The sequence below is a fragment of the Macaca fascicularis genome, chromosome 6 (assembly GCF_037993035.2).
Source record: "Macaca fascicularis isolate 582-1 chromosome 6, T2T-MFA8v1.1".
Taxonomy (NCBI): domain Eukaryota; kingdom Metazoa; phylum Chordata; class Mammalia; order Primates; family Cercopithecidae; genus Macaca; species Macaca fascicularis.
This window is the reverse complement of record NC_088380.1, coordinates 41,831,755-41,852,466: the sequence shown is the minus strand read 5'-3', so window position 1 is coordinate 41,852,466 and position 20,712 is coordinate 41,831,755. Positions and strand designations below refer to the sequence as shown.

The following is a 20,712-nucleotide window of genomic DNA, read 5'->3' as shown; positions in this document are numbered from 1 at the left end:
TAAAACAGTAAGGTCAAGTTGTTTGGACAGAAAGGCTACAGGGTGCGGTCCTGGCTCTTGTGTGAGAATTCTGACTGCACTAACCATGCCTAGGAAGGAAAGGAGTTGTTGTTTTATAGAAGGGATTGGGGTTTGGGAGATTAGCCAGACACAATCAGCAGGGAGAGCATGTGTGTTTTCATGAGAATTATGCTGAGATAGGTAACAGAAGAGGAAGAAATTTGGGCTTGACTGAAGTAATGGGGGCTGTCTGTGAAGCCTTGCGGCAGTACAGCCCAGGTAATTTGCTGAGCCTGATGGGTGTCAGGGTCAGTCCAAGTAAAAGTGAAGAGAGACTGGGATGAAGGGTGCAAAGGAATAGTAAAGAAAGCATGTTTGAGATCTAGAACAGAATAATGGGCTGTGGAGGGAGGTATTGAGGATAGGAGAGTATACGGGCTTGGCACCATGCAGTGGCTAGGCAAAACAATTTAGTTGATAAGGCACAGATCCTGAACTAATTTGCAAGGCTTGCCCGGTTTTAGGACAGGTAAAATGGGGGAATTGTATGGGGAGTTTATAGACTTTAAAAGGCCATGCTCTAAAAGGTGAGTGATAACAGGATTTAATCCTTTCAAGCATGCTGCGGGTTGGGATACTGGTGTTGAGCAGGGTAAGGGTGATTAGGTTTTAATGGGATGGTAAGGCGTGCATGATCGGTTGCCAAGGAAGGAGTAGAGGTGTCCTATACTTGTGGTTTAAGGTGGGGAGATACAAGGGGAGGATGTGAAGGAGGCTTTGAACTGGGGGAAAAGGCAGCAATGAGGTGTGGCTGTAGTCTAGGAATAGTCAGGGAAGCAGATAATTTAGTTAAAATGTCTTGGCCTAATAAGGGAACTGGGCAGGTGGGGATAAATAAAAAGGAGTACATAAAAGAATGTTGTCCAAGTTGGCACCAGAGTTGGGGAGTTTTAAGAGGTTTAGAAGCCTGGTCATCAATACCCACAACAGTTATGGAGTCAAGGGAAACAGGCCTTTGAAAAGAAGGTAATGTGGAGTGGGTAGCCTCCCTATTGGTTAAGAAGGGGACGGACTTACCCTCCACTGTAAGAGTTACCCGAAGCTCGGCGTCCGTGATGGTCCAGGGAGCTTACGAGGTGATCGGGCAGCATCAGTCTTCAGCTGCTAAGCTGAGGAGGTCTGGGAAGGAGTCAGCCAAGGAACGTTGGGTTTGGGCTCCAGGGGCTTTAGAAGTGGTGGCGATGTGAGTCGAACAGTCCCACCTCCAGTGGGGGCCCGCACAGACAGGGTACAGACTAGGAGGATTCCCAGGCTGCGGGCATTCCTTGGCCCAGTGGCCAGGCTTTATGGCATTTGAAGCAAGGCCCATGAGGATGTTTTGAAAGAGCCCTGGAAGCTGTGGCTTGGATGTTTTGAAGTTCTTTTATGCTGGAGACCTGGTTGTGGGTTGTCTTACAGTGGAGGCAAATAGCTGTAATTCAGTAATGCGTTGCTGCCTGGCTACCTCGTCTCTGTTATTGTACACCTTGAAAGTGAGGTTAATTCCTGTTGTGGGGTTTGAGGTCTGGATTCCAATTTTTGAAGCTTTTTTTTAATGTCTGAAGCTGACTGGGTGATACAATGCATATGTAACAAACCTGCACGTTATGCATATGTACCCTAGAACTTAAAGTATAATAATAATAAAAAATAATAATAATAAAATAAATAAATAAATAAAAATTAAAAAAAAAAACAATGCATATTAAGAATAAGGCAGCCTTCTGGCCCCTCTGAATCTAGGGCCATAAAGCATCTAAGGGTTGCTGCTAAGCGGGCTGTGAACTGGCCTGAGTTTTTGTCTTTACCTTGGGTAGTTTTTTTAAGTTTGTCATAATTAACAGCTTTTTAAGCTGCCTTTTTAAGCCCTTCAACTAGGCAGCAAATCGTGTAATCTCACCTAGCTATACCTGGGGTATTTGCCTGATAGTTCCATTGGGGATCCTCTCGGGGAACTGCTCTAATGCCTTCCTGGAGGTGTGGCTCGTGAAGCTGGCAGTTATCAGTGTGAGATTGGGCTAGAGAAAAAACAGTTTCCGGTTCATCTGGGGAGAGGGTAGAAGTCAGGATGACATTTAAGTCACTCCAGGTTAAATTGTAGGACAGAGTTAGATATTGGAATTCCTGTATATATTTAGTGGAGTCTGATGAGAAAGAGCCCAAATGCTGACTGATCTGAGAGAGGTCTGATAGAGAAAAAGGAGCATGTACCCTGACTATGCCTTCAGCTCCAGCCACTTCTCTCAGAGGAAATTGTTGGGCAGGTGGGGGAAGAACTAGTCACAGAACTAAACTGTAAGCCAGACCAGGTGGGAGGAGGGGAAGTGATAGAAGGATTGTAGGGTGGAGGAGCAGAGGCTAAGGATGAATTGGGACTTAGCTCGGCTGGCAACAAGCAGCCTGGGGAGGAGGGGAGAGGTCAGATGGATCTGTAGAAAAGGACAACTGGAAAGACTCAGAGATGCTTGGGGGCTTGGGGTTGGGACTGAGGAGACAGGTGGGAGGGAAAGGAGGATTTGGGAGGAATTGCCTTGGGAACAGAGATTAGGGAGGAAATGAAGCATAAAAAATGCCTGGATGTGAGGCACCTCAGATCATTTGCCCATTTGCTGACAAAAATTATTTAGGTCTTGTAGGATGGAGAAATCGAAAGTGCCGTTTTCTGGCCATTTAGAACTAAGGGAGAAGACCACCCCTCATATTGTCTTATGCCCAATTTCTGCCTCCAAAGAAAGAAGTAGTAAAAACTAAAAGGCAAAAATGAAATCCACAGGCAGACAGCCCGGTGCCGCACCCTGGGCCCGGTAGTTAAAGATCGACCCCTGACCTAATTGGTTCTGTTATCTATAGATTACAGACATTGTATAGAAATGCACTGTGAAAATCCCTATCTTGTTTTGTTCTGATCTAATTACCGGTGCATGCAGCCCCCAGTCACATACCCCCTGCTTGCTCAATCAATCACGACCCTCTCACATGCACCCCCTTAGAGTTGTGAGTCCTTAAAAGGGACAGGAATTGTTCACTCAGGGAGCTCGGCTCTTGAGTCAGAAGTCTTGCTGATGCCCCTGGCCGAATAAACCCCTTCCTTCTTTAACTTGGTGTCTGAGGAGTTTTGTCTGCCACTCATCCTGCTACATTTCTTGGTTCCCTGACTGGGAAGCGAGGTGAATGGTGGATGGTCAAGGCAGCTCCTTAGGTGGCTTACGCTTGCCCTGTGGAACATCCCTGAGGGGCACTCCGACCAGCCTAAGCGATGCGGATCCTGAGAGCGCTCCAGGGTAGGCATTTGCCTCAGTGGGATGCCCCGCCACAGCAGTGTGTGGCAGGCCCCCGTGGAGGATCAACACAGTGGCTGAACCCCAGGAAGGAATGGGCACTTGGAGTCTGGACATCTAAAACTTGGTAAGACTAGTCTTTGAACTTGCCCACTCCGTTTGAGTGGAAGCATGGCTTGATCACCCATGGTGTGCCTTTATTGGCATTTGGTTTTGGTTTTGGTTTTGGTTTGGTTTGAATTGCTTGACAGGACCAGTCTTGGGAACTTGCCCACTCCATTTGAGTGGAAGTGTGGCCTGATCACCCACGGTGTGCCTGTACTGGTACTTTGGTTTTTGTTTTTGACTTGACTTGGATTGCTTGATACTTTGGTTTTGGTTTTGACCTGGCTTGGATTTCTGGATACTCTGATTTTGGTTTGGTGTAAACTACAAAAGTGTGTGTGTGCCCTTTTTATCCATTCTTTGTTTTGTGGTGTTTTGTCTAGAGGAAACATGGGTGAGGCACAAAGTAAGCCCACCCCACTAGGAACTATGTTGAAAATTTTCCAAAAAAAGGATTTAAGGGAGACTATGGAGTACTATGACACCAGAAAAACGTAAAACTTTGTGTAAGATAGACTGGCCAGCATTAGAGGTAGGTTGGCCATTAGAAGGAAGCCTTGACAGGTCCCTTGTTTCAAAGGTATGACACAAGGTAACCTGTAAGCCAGGGAACCCAGGCCAGCTTGTTTTAGATCCCCTGCCCCCAACACACAGTGGTTGAGAGAACAGCAGCATAAGTGGCTGGCAGAGGCAAGGAAAGACCAGCAGAGAGAGAGAAAGGAAAGAGACAGGGAGGAAAAGAGGTAAAGAGAGAGAGAGAGGAAGAGACGGAGAGGAAGAGACAGACAAAGAGGGAGTCAACGAGAGAGAGAGAAAGACAGAGGCAGAGAGAGAGAGGAAGAGACAGAGGCAAAAGGAAAGTCAAAGAGAGAGAGACAAAGTCAAAGAGAGAAAGAAAGACATATACAAGTAGTTGACAGGAAAAAAAAAAAGTGTGCCCTGTTCCTTTAAAAGCCATCATACCAATTCTAATTTGGACAAAACAAGGTCGTATTAATAGCAAATGATAATTAAAATCCCAAACTTACAAGGTTTTTAACAAAAGTAAAGTTTGCTAAAAGTTAACAATGTAACATGTATTACAGTAATTCTATTCTTGTGGCCTTAGACAGTCTAGTCCATAGACATAAAAAAAGGTTCGCTTTGGAAAAGAATGGTTATCATCTTCGGAAAAAAAAACAGGGGAAAAAAGGGGGGGGGGGTTTAATGTATCTAAAAAGAGTGTTATGTGGTAAATTCTTGTCCTGAAATAAATTAACTGGGTGTTTAAAGAAAGAAATGTTTGTAATAAGTCAGAAAGTTAAGGCATATCAAAAAAATTGCCTGTAAAAGTCGTGAAAAAAAGTTATAAAAAAAGTGTATTAAAAAAAGAATTTATGCAAAAAAAGTTGTATAATTTAAAAGTAACTAGGCCTCCTGAATGTAAAACTATTGAAAAAAAGAAAAAAAAAAAAACAGTTTATGTGCAAGGTGTATAAGAAAAGCAAAATATAACTTTGGCAAAAGGATTATAAGGAGGCATAAGAATGTACATTTTTACCTACATTAAAAAGTGAAAAATTACTGTTTTGAAGGTTTAAGCAAGGTTTAAAACATTAATTGTAAAGAACATTCTGTGTGTAAACATATTAGCTAAAGTTAAAGAAGTATCATCCAGTTCTTCAGGTTTCTCTTAAAGCACCAACCTGCTCTTTAGCAAAAATTATAAAAGGTTTAAAACAGTCTATAAAATCTTACCTTATTGTCAAACATTAAAAATTAAATAAAAATATCTACAAGGTTTTATTAAAATTAGGTTTAACATTAATAACACAAAAATATAAAGATAAAATTTAGCTTATCTTGTATAAAAATCATACAAGAAGCATTGCTAAATGGCATTTGGCTTTCTTTGGTTTAAAAACTAATAAAAATAGATGCCAAAGGAAATTTCTCAGTAAAAAGGCACTAAGGACCTAAATCCACTGCCAAGGACCCCACATTTAAAACAAAAGTTCAGTCTCTTAAAAATTATGTACTTGGTTTATCTTCCACTTTCCTTTCTCACAAAAACAAAACAAAACCAAAAAAAAACCCTAAAAGTCTTTTAGCACATGTACCACCCTTAGAATTTCCAGTAAACCAGTGCCAGCCTGAAGATCATGTTCTCATCGAAAGGTGGAAAGAAGAAAAACTTGAGCCAGCCTGGGAAGGACCCTACCTTGTGCTGCTAACCACCAAGACTGCTGTTCATACAGCAAAAAAAGAATGGACTCATCACCCCGAGTGAAGAAAGTGTCACCCCCTCCAGAGTCGTGGGCCATAGTCCCAGGGGAAAACCCTACCAAACTAAAGCTAAGAAAAATTTAACTCTTTTAATCTATTCTATTACTCTTTCTTCTTTCCTCGTTCTATTGCTGACCATCTAGTTATTAATATAACCAAGTCAATTTCGCCTCAAACTATTGCATTTAATGCTTGCTTTGTTATACCCTGTGAGGACTTGCCAAGTTAAAGACAGCTCTCTACTTCAGAAAAGTACTTCTGTCCCTCCTGTCTGTCCTCAGACTAGGCATTAGTAAAGTAGGACCATTTAATCTGGGGAGATTTCGATAAAGACCCCAGTGCCAACCAGGAGTGTTACCCACCGATGTACAGCTTTCATGCCATAGTTGGTCCAACATTCTGTGGACCACTGAAGAGCAAGGATGGACTGCCCCAACTGGTTTTTATAATTTCCCTAAAACCATACATTCATTTTACCAGAGGATTATAGAAGTTAAAGACTTAAAATAAACTTTAGTAATTAAGACAGGATACCATGATGCAAATGCCTGGTTAAAGTGGATCAAATATTCCATCTGCACATTAAACAAAAGCAATTGTTATGCTTGTGCACATGGCAGGCCAGAGGCCCAGATTGTCCCCCTTCCACGAAGGTGGTCCTCCAGTCGACCAGGCATAGGCTGCATGATAGCTCTTTTCCAGGATTCCATAGCCTGGAGTAATAAGTCATGGCAAGCTCTCTCTGCTATATCCCAAAATCCCTGTGGGTCAGTCCCCGGGGGCCATCCAGCTTCCATCTCCCAACACTAAGTTCACTTTGTGTCTCTCACGGCAGGGAGGAAACTTAGCATTCCTTGGAGATCTGAAAGGATGCAGTGAGCTTAAGAATTTTCAAGAGCTTATCAATCAGTCAGCCTTTGTTCATCCCTGAGTGGATGTGTGGTGGTATTGTGGTGGACCTTTACTGGGCACTCTGCTGAATAACTGGAGTGGCACTTGTACTTTAATCCACTTGGCTATCCTTTTCACCTTGGCATTTCATCAACCAGAAGGAAAAAAATAATAAGACATCATAAAGTGAGAGAAGCCCCCTATGGGCCTTTCGACTCTCATGTCTATTTAGACGCAATTGGAGTCCCACAAGGAATACCAGATCAATTTAAAGCTTGAAATCAAATAGCTGCAGGATTTGAGTCAATATTTTAGTAGGTGACAGTTAATAAAAATGTAGATTAGATAAACTACATCTATTACAACCAATAGCAAAGAGCTTTTCATGAATTAAAAGAAAAACTCACGTTGGCCCCAGCCCTGAGGCTACCTGACCTGACAAAACTCTTTACACTCTATGTGTCAGAAAGAGAAAAAATGGCAATTGGAGTTTTAACCCAGACTGTGGGGCCCTGGCCAAGCCCAGTGGCCTATCTCTCAAAACAACTAGACAAGGTTTCCAAAGGCTGGCTCCCAGGTCTAAGGGCCCTAGCAGCAATGGCCCTATTAGCACAAGAAGCAGATAAACTAACCCTTAGGCAAAACCTGAATATAAAGGCCCCCCATGCTGTGGTAACTTTAATAAATACCAAAGGACATCACTGGTTAACAAATGCTAGATTAACCAAGTACCAAAGCTTGCTATGTGAAAATCCCCACATAACCATTTAAGTTTACAAAACCCTAAACCCCACCCCCTTGTTCCCGGTATCAGAGAGCCCAGTTGAATATAACTGTGTAGAGGTGTTGGACTCAGTTTATTCTAGTAGGCCCAACCTCCGAGACCATCCTTAAACATTAGTAGACTGTAAGCAGTACGTGGACGGGAGCAGCTTAGCCAACCCCTGCAAAGTGACTCTGAAGAAGATGACAAGCCCTGCTCCAGTCACACCCGGAAGCTGACTGGTCCACGCACGGCTGAAGCATGAGGAAACTCATTGCGGGATTCATTTTCCTTAAAATTTGGACTTGTACAGTAAGGACTTCAACTGACCTTCTTCAGACTGGGGGCTGTTCCCAGTGTGTACATCAAGTCACTGAGGCAGGACAAAAGGTTGCTATGGTCCTATTATTTTATGGTTATTATAAGTGTACTGGAACTCTAAAAAGAACTTGTTTGTATAATGTTATTCTATACAAGGTATGTATACCAGGAAATGACCAACCTGATGTGTGTTATGACCCATCTGAGCCTCCCATGACCACAGTTTTTAAAATAAGGTTAAGGACTGAGGACTGGTGGGGGCTCATAAACGATATGAGTAAAGTGTTAGCCAAAACAGAAGAAAAAAAAGGGTGCCCAAACAAGTCACCTTAAAATTTGATACCTGTGCTGTCATTAATAGTAATAAGTTAGGAATAAGGTGTGGTTTTCTTAATTAGAAAAGAGGCTATATGACAGAAAATAAGTACATCTGTCATAAATTAGGACTGTGTGGAAATAAATGTAAATACTGGTCTTGTGTCATTTAGGCCACTTGGATAAAAGGAAAAAAAAATGGTGAAAAGGATCCAGTCCACCTTCAGAAAGGAAAAAATGGCCCTTCCTGTGTACTAAGGGACAATGTAACCCCTTAGAGCTAGTAATAACCAATAACCTTAATCCCTGCTGGGAAAAAGAGGAATGTGTGACCTTAGGAATTGATGGGGCCAGACTGGATCCTTGAGTAAATATCTTGGTTTGAGGAGAAGTTTACAAATGCTCTTCTGAGCCAGTGTTTCAAACTTTCTATGATGAGCTAAATGTACCAGTACCAGAAATTCCAGGAAAAAAACAAAACAAAACAAAACAAAACAAAAAACACAAGAAATTTGTTTTTGCAATTAGCCGAGCATGTCGCCCAGTCTCTCAATGTCACTTCATGTTATGTATGTGGAAGAAATGTAATGGGAGATCAATGGTGATGGGAAGCCCGAGAATTAGTGCCTACAGACCCAGTTCCTAATGAATTCCCAGGTCAAAAGAATCACCCTGATAATTTCTGGGTCCTAAAAGCCTCAATTATTGGACAATATTGCATAGCTAGAGAAGAAAAGAATTCACTCACCCTGTAGGACGACTTAGTTGTCTGGGGCAGAAACCGTATAATGGTACCACAAAAACAGTCACTTGGTGGAGTTCAAATCAAACAGAGAGGAATTCATTTAGCAAATTCCCAAAGTTGTAAACCATGTGGACCCACCCAGAGTGCCACCGGGAGTGGACAGCCCCCACTGGATTGTATTGGATATGTGGGCATCAAGTTTATGCCAAATTATCTGACCAGTGGGCAGGTAGTTGTGTTATTGGCACTATTATACCATCTTTCTTTCTACAGCCCATAAAAACAGGCGAACTCCTGGGCTTCCCTGTCTATGCTTCCCTTGGAAAGAGAAGCATAGCTATAGGAAATTGGAAAGATGATGAATGGCTCCCTGAGAGAATCATACAATATTATGGGCCTGCTACTTGGGCACAAGACAGCTCATGGGAATACTGAACCCCCATTTACATGATCAACCGAATCATACGGTTACAAGCTGTCTTAGAAATAATCACTAATAAAACCAGCAGAGCCTTGAGTATTCTGGCCCAGCAAGAAACTCTGATGAGAAATGCTATCAATCAAAATGGATTAGCTCTCGACTACTTGCTAGCAGCTGAAGGAGAGATCTGCAGGAAATTTTACCTTACTAATTGCTGCCTACACATAGATAATCAAGGGCAAGTAGTTGAAGACATAGTTAGAGATATGATAAAAATGGCACATGTGCCCATGCAAGTGTGGCATGGATTTGATCCTGGGGCCATGTTTGGAAAATGGTTCCCAGCCCTAGGAGGATTTAAAACTCTTATAATAGGGGCTATAATAATAATAGAAACAAGCCTACTGTTTGATACCTGTACTTCTTTGAATGATAAAAAGCTTCATTGCTACCTTAGTTCACCAGAATGCCTCAGCACAAATGTACTATATAAATCACTATCGATCTGTCTTGCAAGAAGACATGGGTAGTGAAAATGAAAGTGAGAAATCCCACTAATGAAATGAATGAGAGTCTCAAAAGGGGGGAATAAGGGAGGAGACCACCCCTCATATTGTCTTATGCCCAATTTCTGACTCCATAGAAAGAAGAAGTAAAAACTAAAAGGCAGAAATGAAATCCACAGGCCAACAGCCTGGCGCCACACCCTGGGCCCGGTAGTTAAAGGTCGACCCCTGACCTAATTGATTCTGTTATCTATAGATTACAGACATTGTATAGAAATGCACTGTGAAAATCCCTATCTTGTTTTGTTCTGATCTAATTACCGGTGCATGCAGCCCCCAGTCACATACCCCCTGCTTGCTCAATCAATCACGACCCTCTCACACGCACCCCCTTAGAGTTGTGAGTCCTTAAAAGGGGCAGGAATTGCTCACTCGGGGAGCTGGGCTCTTGAGACAGAAGTCTTGCCAATTCCCCCCGGTCGAGTAAACCCCCTCCTTCTTTAACTTGATGTCTGAGGAGTTTTGTCTGCCGCTCATCCTGCTACAGAACCATTGTCAAATTTGTATTGGGGCCAAGCGGTGTTGCAGAAGAAAATAAGATGCTTAGATTTTAGGTCAGGCGAGACTTGAAGAGGTTTTAAGTTCTTAAGAACACAGGCTAAAAGAGAAGGAGGAATGGAGGATGGAAGGCTGCCCGTAGTGAAAGAGGCAAGTTTAAAGAGAAGGGTAGAGACATGGAGAAGGTGGGCGGGGAGAAACCTTGGGCTGCGATGTGGGTGAGCAGCCAAAGCAGGCGTCCCTGCAATTGACTTGCCACCAAGGGAACGTGGGTGAATGACCAAAGCAGGTGTCCTCATGGAGATTAGACACCAATAGAACGTGGGTGAATAATCAGAGAGGCATCCCCGCAATGATTAAACACCAAGGGAAGGCTGCCTTCCCGAGTCCGTGACCAGTGCCGGAGTTTTGGGTCCACGGATAAAATGTGTCTCCTTTGTCTCTACCAGAAAATAAAAGGAATTGAAATTAAGAGAAGGGAGAGATTGAAGTGTGGCGCCAACACTGAAAGGAGAAAGAGATTGAGGGATAGCGAGAGAGTTTGGAGAAGAGAGAAAAAAGAGGCCGCTTATCCGATTTAAAATCGGTGAGATGTTCCTTGGGCTGGTTGGTCTGAGGATCTGAGGTCGTAGGTGGATCTTTCTCACAGAGCACAGAGCAGGAGGACAGGGGATTGATCTCCCAAGGGAGGTCCCCCAATTCGAGTCACAGCACCAAATTTCATGTGCGTCCGTGTGAAGAGACCACCAAACAGGCTTTGTGTGAGCAACAAGGCTGTTTATTTCACCTGGGTGCAGGCAGGCTGAGTCTGAAAAGAGATAGGGGTGGGACCATTTTATAGGATTTGGGAAGGTAAAGGAAAATTACAGTCAAAGGGGGTTGTTCTCTGACAGGGAGGGCTGGGGGGTTCACAAGGTGCTCAGTGGGGGAGCTTTTCAGCCAGGATGAGCCAGGAAAAGGAATTTCACAAGGTAATGTCATCAGTTAAGGCAGGAACAGGCCATTTTTCACTTCTTTTGTGGTGGAATGTCATCAGTTAAGGCAGGAACAGGCCATCTGGATGTGTACCTGCAGGTCACAGGAGATATGATGACTTAGCTTTGGCTAAGAGGCCTGACAGTACTTGGAATTGATTTCTATTAAATGATGTTTACTGCCAAAATATCTAAATGAAGAAAAAAATAAAAAACCTCAGGCTTTACTTATGTAAGCAAAATATCTAAATAATTGAATTAATTACCCCTATTTTAATCTGGGTGTTTTCTTAGAGGTTAGCTGTAGGGAGTATTCATGCAACAGAAAGTTAAGGGAAGAGGAACAAACTAATTAGTTTTATCAAATAAGAGTCTTGTAGAGTGAAATTTGATATCTTGATTTAAATTAATCAGTCAAATTTTCTACAATAGTTATATTAGCTAAATAATTTACAAATTTCTATTTTACTTTTTGTTGTAAAGAATGGTCAAAAATGTTCATGATTAATTTCATAATCATTCCATTTCACCCTTTATCATAATTTCCCTCTAATTCTTCTTTCCTCTCCTTGACTTCCTTATACAGTCCATTGCTTCCAGCACAGATTATATAGGCTAATCTATATGCTAACATTAAAATAGTTAATAATTAACAAGGACAGACCCTTGAAATGATTGGTTTTTGGTCTGAAACCGTCGCATTACACTACTTATTAGTTGACCTGCCAATATTTGCTTTATATGAAATCTGTCCACATAATTTAAAAACAGTTTATATTTTAATTTCTCCCATGACTATTAACAAATGTCTTACTATCAAATCACTTCATTAAACACATTACATACTGAAATGCACTTCCTTCAAATTGACGTATTATTATTTCCAACAACTACTTAGTATATTTTATTTCACAATGGTTTTTGACTAGCGCTGGTCTACCAATCCCCTTTATAGCCATTGTAATGAACTGCAGTCAATTCAGGCCCATTCTTTTTCTAATGCCGAATTTACCTAACCCTATGTCTCTTAGCCAAAAGCCACATCTTAGATTTTTCAATGCTTGTTAAAGAAGGCAAGAATAAGATGAAAACCAATAATAATAAATGTATTATTTTTCAATCTCAGTAGTCAAAGTTAATGAGGTATAATAAGTAGTATTGTTGTGGAAAATTATATCCACAATTATCATGTGTGAAGAATTTAAGTTTTATAATTACACAAAGTATATGACAATGCTGTGTTATAATTTTTTTGGTATAATTTTTTTTGAAAAATTATAATGAGAGCAAACTCATTAAGTTGGAGGATGAAAATTATAATGAGAGCAATCTCATTAATTTGGAGGATGAAAGCTTACTAATTTTATGAAGGTATCTCTATAACTTCCTCATCCCACCATGATGTATCTGCAGGGATTTCTTCTTGAGTTATATTTTTTCATCTGTCCTATTCTCTTCTACTATGCTTTATAAATTAGCAGAGTCTCACTCTGTCGCCCAGGCTGGAGTACAGTGGCCCAATCTCGGCTCACTGCAGCCACTGCCTCCCGGGTTCAAGCGATCCTTCTGCCTCAGCCTGGGCGACAAGAAGCAGGAATTACAAGTGTGCGCGACCACACCCGGCTAACTCTTGTATTTTTCATAGAGATGGAGTTTCACTATCTCAGGCTGGTCTTGAACTCCTGACTTCAGGTGATCCACCCGCCTCAGCCTCCCAAAGTGCCGGGATCACAGGTGTGAGCCACCGCACCTGGCTTATAAATTGTTTTAAACAGAAAATAACTTCCTATTCTTAGCATAAGAATGGATATTCTTCCTCTGTTGCTTAACAGCCTGCAGGTGGCCACATTACCTAACCATAAATTTGAGTATTGTATTTTCAAATTCCCATGCAAAAGCAAGAGTAGTCTTGTGACCCTTTGTGTCTGCAAACCAGCATTATTCACTTTAAGAAGTATGCCATTTTTCAGTGCCCTATGTGAACTTTCTACTAAACTCATTAATTTGGAGGATGAATGCTTACTAATTTTATGAAGGTATCTCTATAACTTCCTCATCCCACCATGATGTATATGCAGGGATTTCTTCTTGAGTTATATTTTTTCATCTGTCCTATTCTCTTCTACTATGCTTTATAAATTAGAATCATTCAGCCAAGGAAATAAGGCATTGTGCTATTTGCAGATCTTCTTTTGGACCTTTCTGTCAGTTGTTATATGATTTACGATAAATTTTGGCCTTCAACTTATCTGGACCCACAATTTTTTTTTGCTGAAGCCAAGGAAGCTGCTCCTAAGCCATTTTGTATCCATAATTTGCTCTTATTTAATGCAGTAGAAATTTTATAACACTATCTGCAGTGTGTGTAAAGGCAAGTTTATTAACAAGCTCTTTATATAACCTTTCAAAGATACGTTGATTCCAAATATAGCAATTTAGCACTCAGTTCAAATGTTATTTGTTATTATATAATTATTATATAATGTATTCCTATGTCTTAGAAATATGCCATTTTTCTATAACAGTAAAAATGTCTTTATATATTAATAAGGACATCTGCAAATGTATTTTTAATATTTTATCAAATGCTATTTTCAAGCTAAATGCAGTAATTAAATAAAATTATATTATTGCCCATATGTAAAATATATATAGCATAGTGAACAAGATGGGGACTAGATCCATTTGTTTACTAGAGATAGATGTATTTTATTTTGCTTTTTTTGAAAAGAGGGACCAACATTATGATAAAAATACACAAACTTCAATCATTTTAAAATAAAAGGTTTTACATTATTTGGAATAAAGGCAATGATTACACTACACTGTAATTGCAATGATGACATACATGGATACAGGGAAACTAATTATCTTCTTAACAATGTATGTCCATAGTGATTACACAACCGGAGTTTGTGATTACTTTGAATTTAGGATGATCTATGTTCATGAAGCTTTAATTTCACTTTTCATAATTTCCTTACGATGCAAGTTCTATGCATTTATCTACATATGAGTTAATAAAAAGAGAAGAGTGGCCGGGCACAGTGGCTCACGCTTGTAATCCCAGCACTTTGGGAGGCTGAGGTGGGTGCATCACCTGAGGTCAGGAGTTCGGGACTAGCCTGGCCAACATGGTGAAATCTCGTATCAGGAGGCGGAGGTTGCAATGGGCAACAGATTTTTTTTGTCTCCTGGGCGACAAAAAAAAAAAAAGAGGACTTAAAACTTCAAATTTATATTGTATCCAGTTGACTAATCTGTTAAGTCAGAAAAATTTAATCAGTTAATTCAGCCAATCATTGGTGATTTTTAAATCTGAATGGGCTGTTTGTCTAGATACAATAGTTATTAATTTAATATATTTAAATATTATGGATTAAATATTGTTATCATATATGGACTTTACTTCAAAATAATCCAGAAGGGAAGTATGTGACATAATTAAAATTTCCCATGAGCTGATAATTACTGAGATCAGTGAGGGAGATGTGGAGGTTTATTAACTGTACTTTCTACTTTTTTGTTTGAACTTTTTCATCACAAAATGTTTTCAAAGACAGGGCCAAAAGGAAGATTCGGTTGGGAACCACAAAAAAAACTTTAGTATTTATCACCATACTGATGTAGTTACAGGCTTACAATAGAAGCCACAATAAACACATGCCCAGAGCAAATTATGAATCTGTTTGTATTCAGCACTGAAGTTGTGGACAGCTACTCAGTTTCTGTAGCTTATGACTTGATGTAAAATCCCTCAAATTTTTGTGTTTCAAAAAAAAAACCAAAGAAAAAAACGGACCTGAGCATTTTATATTTTTCTTAAGTTTTTGAAAATATAAATAACTTTTTAAATACAACTTTTTTCTCATGGGATGAGGAAAAAATTAAATGCATTCTGCTTTATTTTCCCCCATGCTGCTCTCATCCTTAAAATCTCTTTGACAGGAGTGATGTGCCCACATATTACAGTGTTGATTAATAAAATCAAGGTGCTATAAATTATGTGGAATCAACTTCTTCAATTTAATAGGATATGGTAACATTTCCTTAATGCATGGTTACATTTGAGCCATTGAGCTCAAGTATGAAAAGAAATAGCTCCAATTTTTAAATTGTTTATATGATGAAAACAAAAAGAAAAAGTCATACTTATGGATTAGGGGGTTACATAAAGTTGTAAAGAAGGGTTTAGTACTGAATGGAGGTGACTGTTCTTTAGAGCAAAACTTTATTAGGCAAAGCTGTAGTCTTAAATGTTGCTAGACTGACAGCCAGAAAAAAATCAATAATTACAAAAAATCAGTCTCTAATTCTTCTTTTTCCAAGGGTTTAGCATTGCTCTGAGTTCCCCGAACAGCAAGACATCTATTCTGCCTCTCACACCATGTCCATATTTCTGACACACTCTTCCACAGGCTGAACTGCAGTTCTAGGACTAGAGCTAGACTGAGAGCTCATTATCTAACTTTTCTTCTCAGAATCTCTTTCTCTAAGGTGCCAGAGTGTCCCACAGCATTACCTGTGCCTGTCAGACAGCCCTAGATATAGACGATTGCCTTTGGGGTTTGCAAGAAGAGGCTGGGAAGAAATGCAAATTGAGTGAGTTATCCAGCAGCAGGGATTATCTTTGCTTCTGTGTAGCTGACAGACTATTTGAGAATGACAGAAATATACAAAAAGTCTTGCAGGGCATACTTGTGCAAGAACAACAATCAGCTTGCACACACAGGAATATAATTTACTTTGTTGCATCAATTTGCTCTTGCTGTAAAATGTAAGTTAAAATGTCATTAATGGGAAGTACATGTCAAAGTTGCCAGTAGTGTCTATCATTGACAAAGGTTCACTAGACTAGCACTCTTGAAACTCCAAGTAAATTAGACTGGACTGTGTCCTTCTACTTATTTATGAGAAAGCACAAAATAGTCCCTGGTGTCTAGGAGCTCTCCTGGTACTGTCAGCTAGGCCTTAGTGTCCACCTGTTGAACATACACATGCTCTGGATCATCAGCATTATACAGGTTCACTCTGTGACCTTGGTGAATCAAGAAGAGAAAAGAATATGAAGTCTTTGTAATCATGCCTGAAAATAAACAAAATATTAATACTGTCTTACACTGCAAAAATGACCGATGATTCTATTCTAATGAATGACTCCTTTTTATCAATTACAGATTTAGCCTTAGTCCAGTGTTTCTTCACTCTAGATGAGGTTTCTCATGAAACCTAATTATAGAATTACTTTCTCCTCACTTTTTGACAGCATCCAAATCAGAGTGAAGCTCCACTTTCTTAAACTCTGTTTCAAATCACCTAATGCAAGCTCAAATATTTTAAGTTCTTTCTAACATCCTCTTTCTAAGGTGTCCCCAGGTTCCCATGGTGCACATTCTCACTCAGCGCAACAAGTGATAAGTTCAATTTGTTCAACTTGAGATGCGTTCTTGGTAGTCATCAGCTGGAGAATAAACTACTATTAAAACTAAGTGGTTACAATGGCAACTTTGTAACAGATAAAATAGGGTAAATTTGCCCAACAGAGTCAATGGTAATTTTTTTATTTAGTAAAGTATACATAACATACAATTGACCATCTTAAGCATTTTGGGTACAGTCCGGTGGCATTAAGAACGTTCACATTGTTGTGCAACCACCACTATCTATCTCCAGAAACTTTTCAGGATCCCAAACTGAAACTCTACCCGTTAAACAAAAAGTCCTTGTTTCTCCCTGCCCCAACACCTGATAACTGCTATTCTATTTTCTGTCTCTATGAACTTGATTATTTTGGGAATCCCATATAAGTGGAATTATAAGACATTTGTCCTTTTGCGTCTGGCTTATTTCACATAGCATAATGTCTTCAAGTTTCATTCATGCTGTGGCAGGTGTTAGAATTTCATTCCTTTTTAAGGCTGAATAATATCCCATTGAATGTATATACCACATTTTGTTTATCCATTCATCTGTCAGTTAACATTTGTGTTGTTTCCACCTTTGGGAATTGTGAATAATGCTTCTACAAGTATTGGTGTACAATGATCCTAAGTTTTTGGCAGTGATGGGTAGAAGAGTTCCAGGATTTTTTTTACTCTGCACATGAATTTAAAACAGTTTCCCTCTCCCTTCCCAAGCCACTTCCACCTCCACCAATGCCCAAGCTCTGAGAAATCAAACATTTCGTAGTAATGACCCCTGGAGATCTAGAAGAATTTATCATGTTATTTCCAAATCTCTTCCCTATTGTATTAGGGAAAAACGCAATAGAGATGGGAAAGATTAAGGGAAAAAGTATAGAGAGACAAAACAATTCTTCCAATTTTTCTTTTAAAATGTATTTTCAAAACTAAGGTGTAAGTCTTTGGTGTTTTGCTACTTACCCAAGTGCTAAAAATAGGGATGCAAAATTTGGATTTTGCCATTGAGGTAAGAGATACAGCCAAGTCATTTATTTATTGAGCCATAAAGCTATTATTTGCCGCTTTCTGCCTGGAGCATCAAGTCAAAGAGTTCAGGGACTTGCTGCTCTATTTTTTCTGAGAGCACATAATAGACACTCAATAAATATTTATGAATAAGGAAATAAGTGAGTAAAACGAATGATTAGAATGAGCCCTTATTATGTCTTGGGCTCTGTGAAAGACATTAGAGAGTGTTAAATGACATCATCCTTGCCTACAATATGCTTTAAGACTAGCTAGAGAATGAGAGACACAATACTACAAACCGCAATGGGTGTACAGAGATAAGAAAGATTACTTCTACTTGCAGATAGTAAGGGAAATTCCAAAGAGGCGTTGGTTAGAATGGAAAGAATTTTGATAGATGAAAGCATGAAGTACGTTCATTTCATGTCCATGAGCAAAGTCATGGTGGGAGCAAGAAGCATGAAAGTATAATTTTTCATCTTCCAGTCTGTTAATAAACTTTAAATTCCTTACTTTATTAAGCTTCATAGCATCTTCCATTTCCCCACCTCCAGGAGAAAATAATCATTCTTTATATTTCAGAAAAAGATATGAAGAAACGCACAGTAATTGACTGGGAAGACCTGGATTTGAATCATCACATTCTATAACTGGTGATTCCAGCCAATAGATGACATTGAGTGAGTGTAAATTAGCTTGTTTAGGGCTGACATATAAAAGGTAGACTAGGGGAGGACAAGACAGATAAGACAGAAAACTCTGCAGGGTTAAACTGGTGGTGAAAAGAGAGGGTCATCACTTTTTTCTACTTTGAATTTAAGTACAAAAGCATTTTTGTCCTTAAAACACAGAAAAATTCTTTGGATGGAATATCTGAATAAAAGTTGTAAAGTATGGTAAAAAAAATTTGATTATTAATAGTTAATTTCACAAAGGTTTTTTGTTGCCCTTTTGGATATGTTTTAAGTCTGATTCTGTAAGTGTGTATTTTAGAATACTGTGTTTAAAAAAATAATTTGGCAGAATTGTTTTAGACAAAGTTCCTCTTTCAAAATATTATTTGACTAAAATGTGTTCTAAAGTTTTCTGATCTATAAGAACCCTTGTTTTTCAGACTATAATTCAAAATAAATCCAGTTACAAAAATAAAATATATATCTCCAATGATTGAGAAAGATTATGAATTAATGGAAGAACATACATGGCAAAGAGTTATGTATTTTTATGGGTGGAAGAGGATATGAAGTAAGAAAATGTTCCAGATGAGTATCCATGTTCATCAACTTTGCCTGGTATGAATTTGATGGACAGCAGAGCATTACACAACAACTTTTGGTGGTAGCAGGAAGCCATTGCAATGAGTCATTTTTCTCTTTTCATTTATGCCTAAAAGCATTTGATTCTCAGAGGTAGACTACTATCAATGCCATAATTAAAAACCATTGGTGTTTTCTCATCTGTTTTGTGGGGAAAAAAATGTTGGTCTATATCTTGAGTTGTCTGCATGAATTAAAAATTGAAAGCAGGCCAGGCGCGGAGACTCACGCTTGTAATCCCAGCACTTTGGGAGGCCGAGGCGGGCAGATCACGAGGTCAGGAAATCAAGACCATCCTGGCTAACACGGTGAAACTCCATCTCTACTAAAAATACAAAAAAATTGAGCCGGGCATGGTGGCGGGCTCCTGTAGTCCCAGCTACTAGGGAGGCTGAGGCAGGAGAATGGCGTGAACCTTGGAGGCGGAGCTTGCAGTGAGCCAAGTTTGCGCCACTGCACTCCAGCCTGGGCGACAGAGTGAGACTCCGTCTCAAAAAAAAAAAAAAAAAGAAAGAAAGAAAGAAAGTAAATATTACATGCCTCCTTTTGCTATTTTGAGCAGCTATATAAACGAGAAAGAATCATAAAGAAAATAAAATGATAGAATAATAGAGTCAAAGGGGGCTTTAGAGTTTGGTAGTAGCTTCTAGTTAATTTGCAAGTGGGTTTGATGGTTTATTTTATATGTCAACTAGGCTAGGCTGTGATGCCCAATTGCTTGGTCAAACACTAGTGTAGATGTTGCTGTGAAGGTGTTTGTGGATGTGATTAACATTTATAATCATTTAACTTTGAGTAAAGTGCATTACCTGTTATAATGTGGGTGGGCCTCATTAAATCAGTTGAAGGCCTTAAAAACAAAGACTAAAGCTCTCTGAAGAAGCAGCAATTCTGCCTCAAAACTGCAATATAGAAGTCCTTCCTGAGTTCCTGCCTGCTGGTCTGCTATGCAGATTTTGAACTCAAGACTGCAGGAACAATTCTTATCTCATGTTCCAGCCTTCCAGTTTGCCCTACATATATTGGACTTGCCAGCTCTCACAATCATATGAGACAATTTCTCTAAACTAAATCTCTTTTTCTCTATATATACTACTGGTTCCGTTTCTCTGGAGAACCTTGATTAATCCAGTGACAAAATTAAAGCCCAGAGAAATTACGTGATTGTTCTAATGTATTTTAGTAAATGGCAGCAGGGTTGGTGATAGAAACATGGAGAAACTGGGTCATATAATTGCCCAAAATATTGTTGGTTGAGAAAGAAATTCACAACTATCAACTTTCAGGCCGTCTTTTTTCATGGGTTGCAAGCAGAAAATGATAATAACTAATATTAAACCAAGACATTTAAAATCCTGAAATCCAAATCAGATGAAACACAGAAGGGATTGTTTGTGTGTTTTGCCAAAAGATAGTATGATTCTTTAGAGAGGGAACTTTCCTTACCATTTAAGGTGGTTTCATTTTTTAAAAAATGCTTTGTAAACTTTTAGGGCCACATAAGCTCAATATACTTTAACAGGGCACGTTTCTAAAATGTGTCTTATTAAAAATATACCCCAGATTCAATAATTATTTCATGCTCTTGAAAAAAATACTTCATAAGTATAGAAAAGACAAAGAGTGGTAAATACACATATCCTGTTATCTTAAACATATATGCACTCTCTTCTGGAAGCTTCACCACAAATCTCTGAGTTCTTATTACCACTTTATAATGGAGAAAACTGGGGCTAGCAGAGACTAGAGGACTTGCCCAAGCTACTCAGAGACAGAGCAGCTGA

The 20,712-nt window shown here is 39.5% G+C and overlaps 1 protein-coding gene across 1 annotated transcript in view; it reads left to right on the top strand.

Annotated features, from left to right (window-relative positions):
- The first annotated feature begins 3,058 nt into the window (after window positions 1–3,058).
- Window positions 3,059–20,712, top strand: part of PLCXD3 (phosphatidylinositol specific phospholipase C X domain containing 3) — a 213,223-nt gene continuing 195,569 nt past the window's right edge. Inside the window, exon 1 of the mRNA XM_073993376.1 lies at window positions 3,059–3,444. The gene's annotated coding sequence lies outside the window, so the exon portion shown is untranslated. The remainder of the gene's footprint in view (window positions 3,445–20,712) is intronic.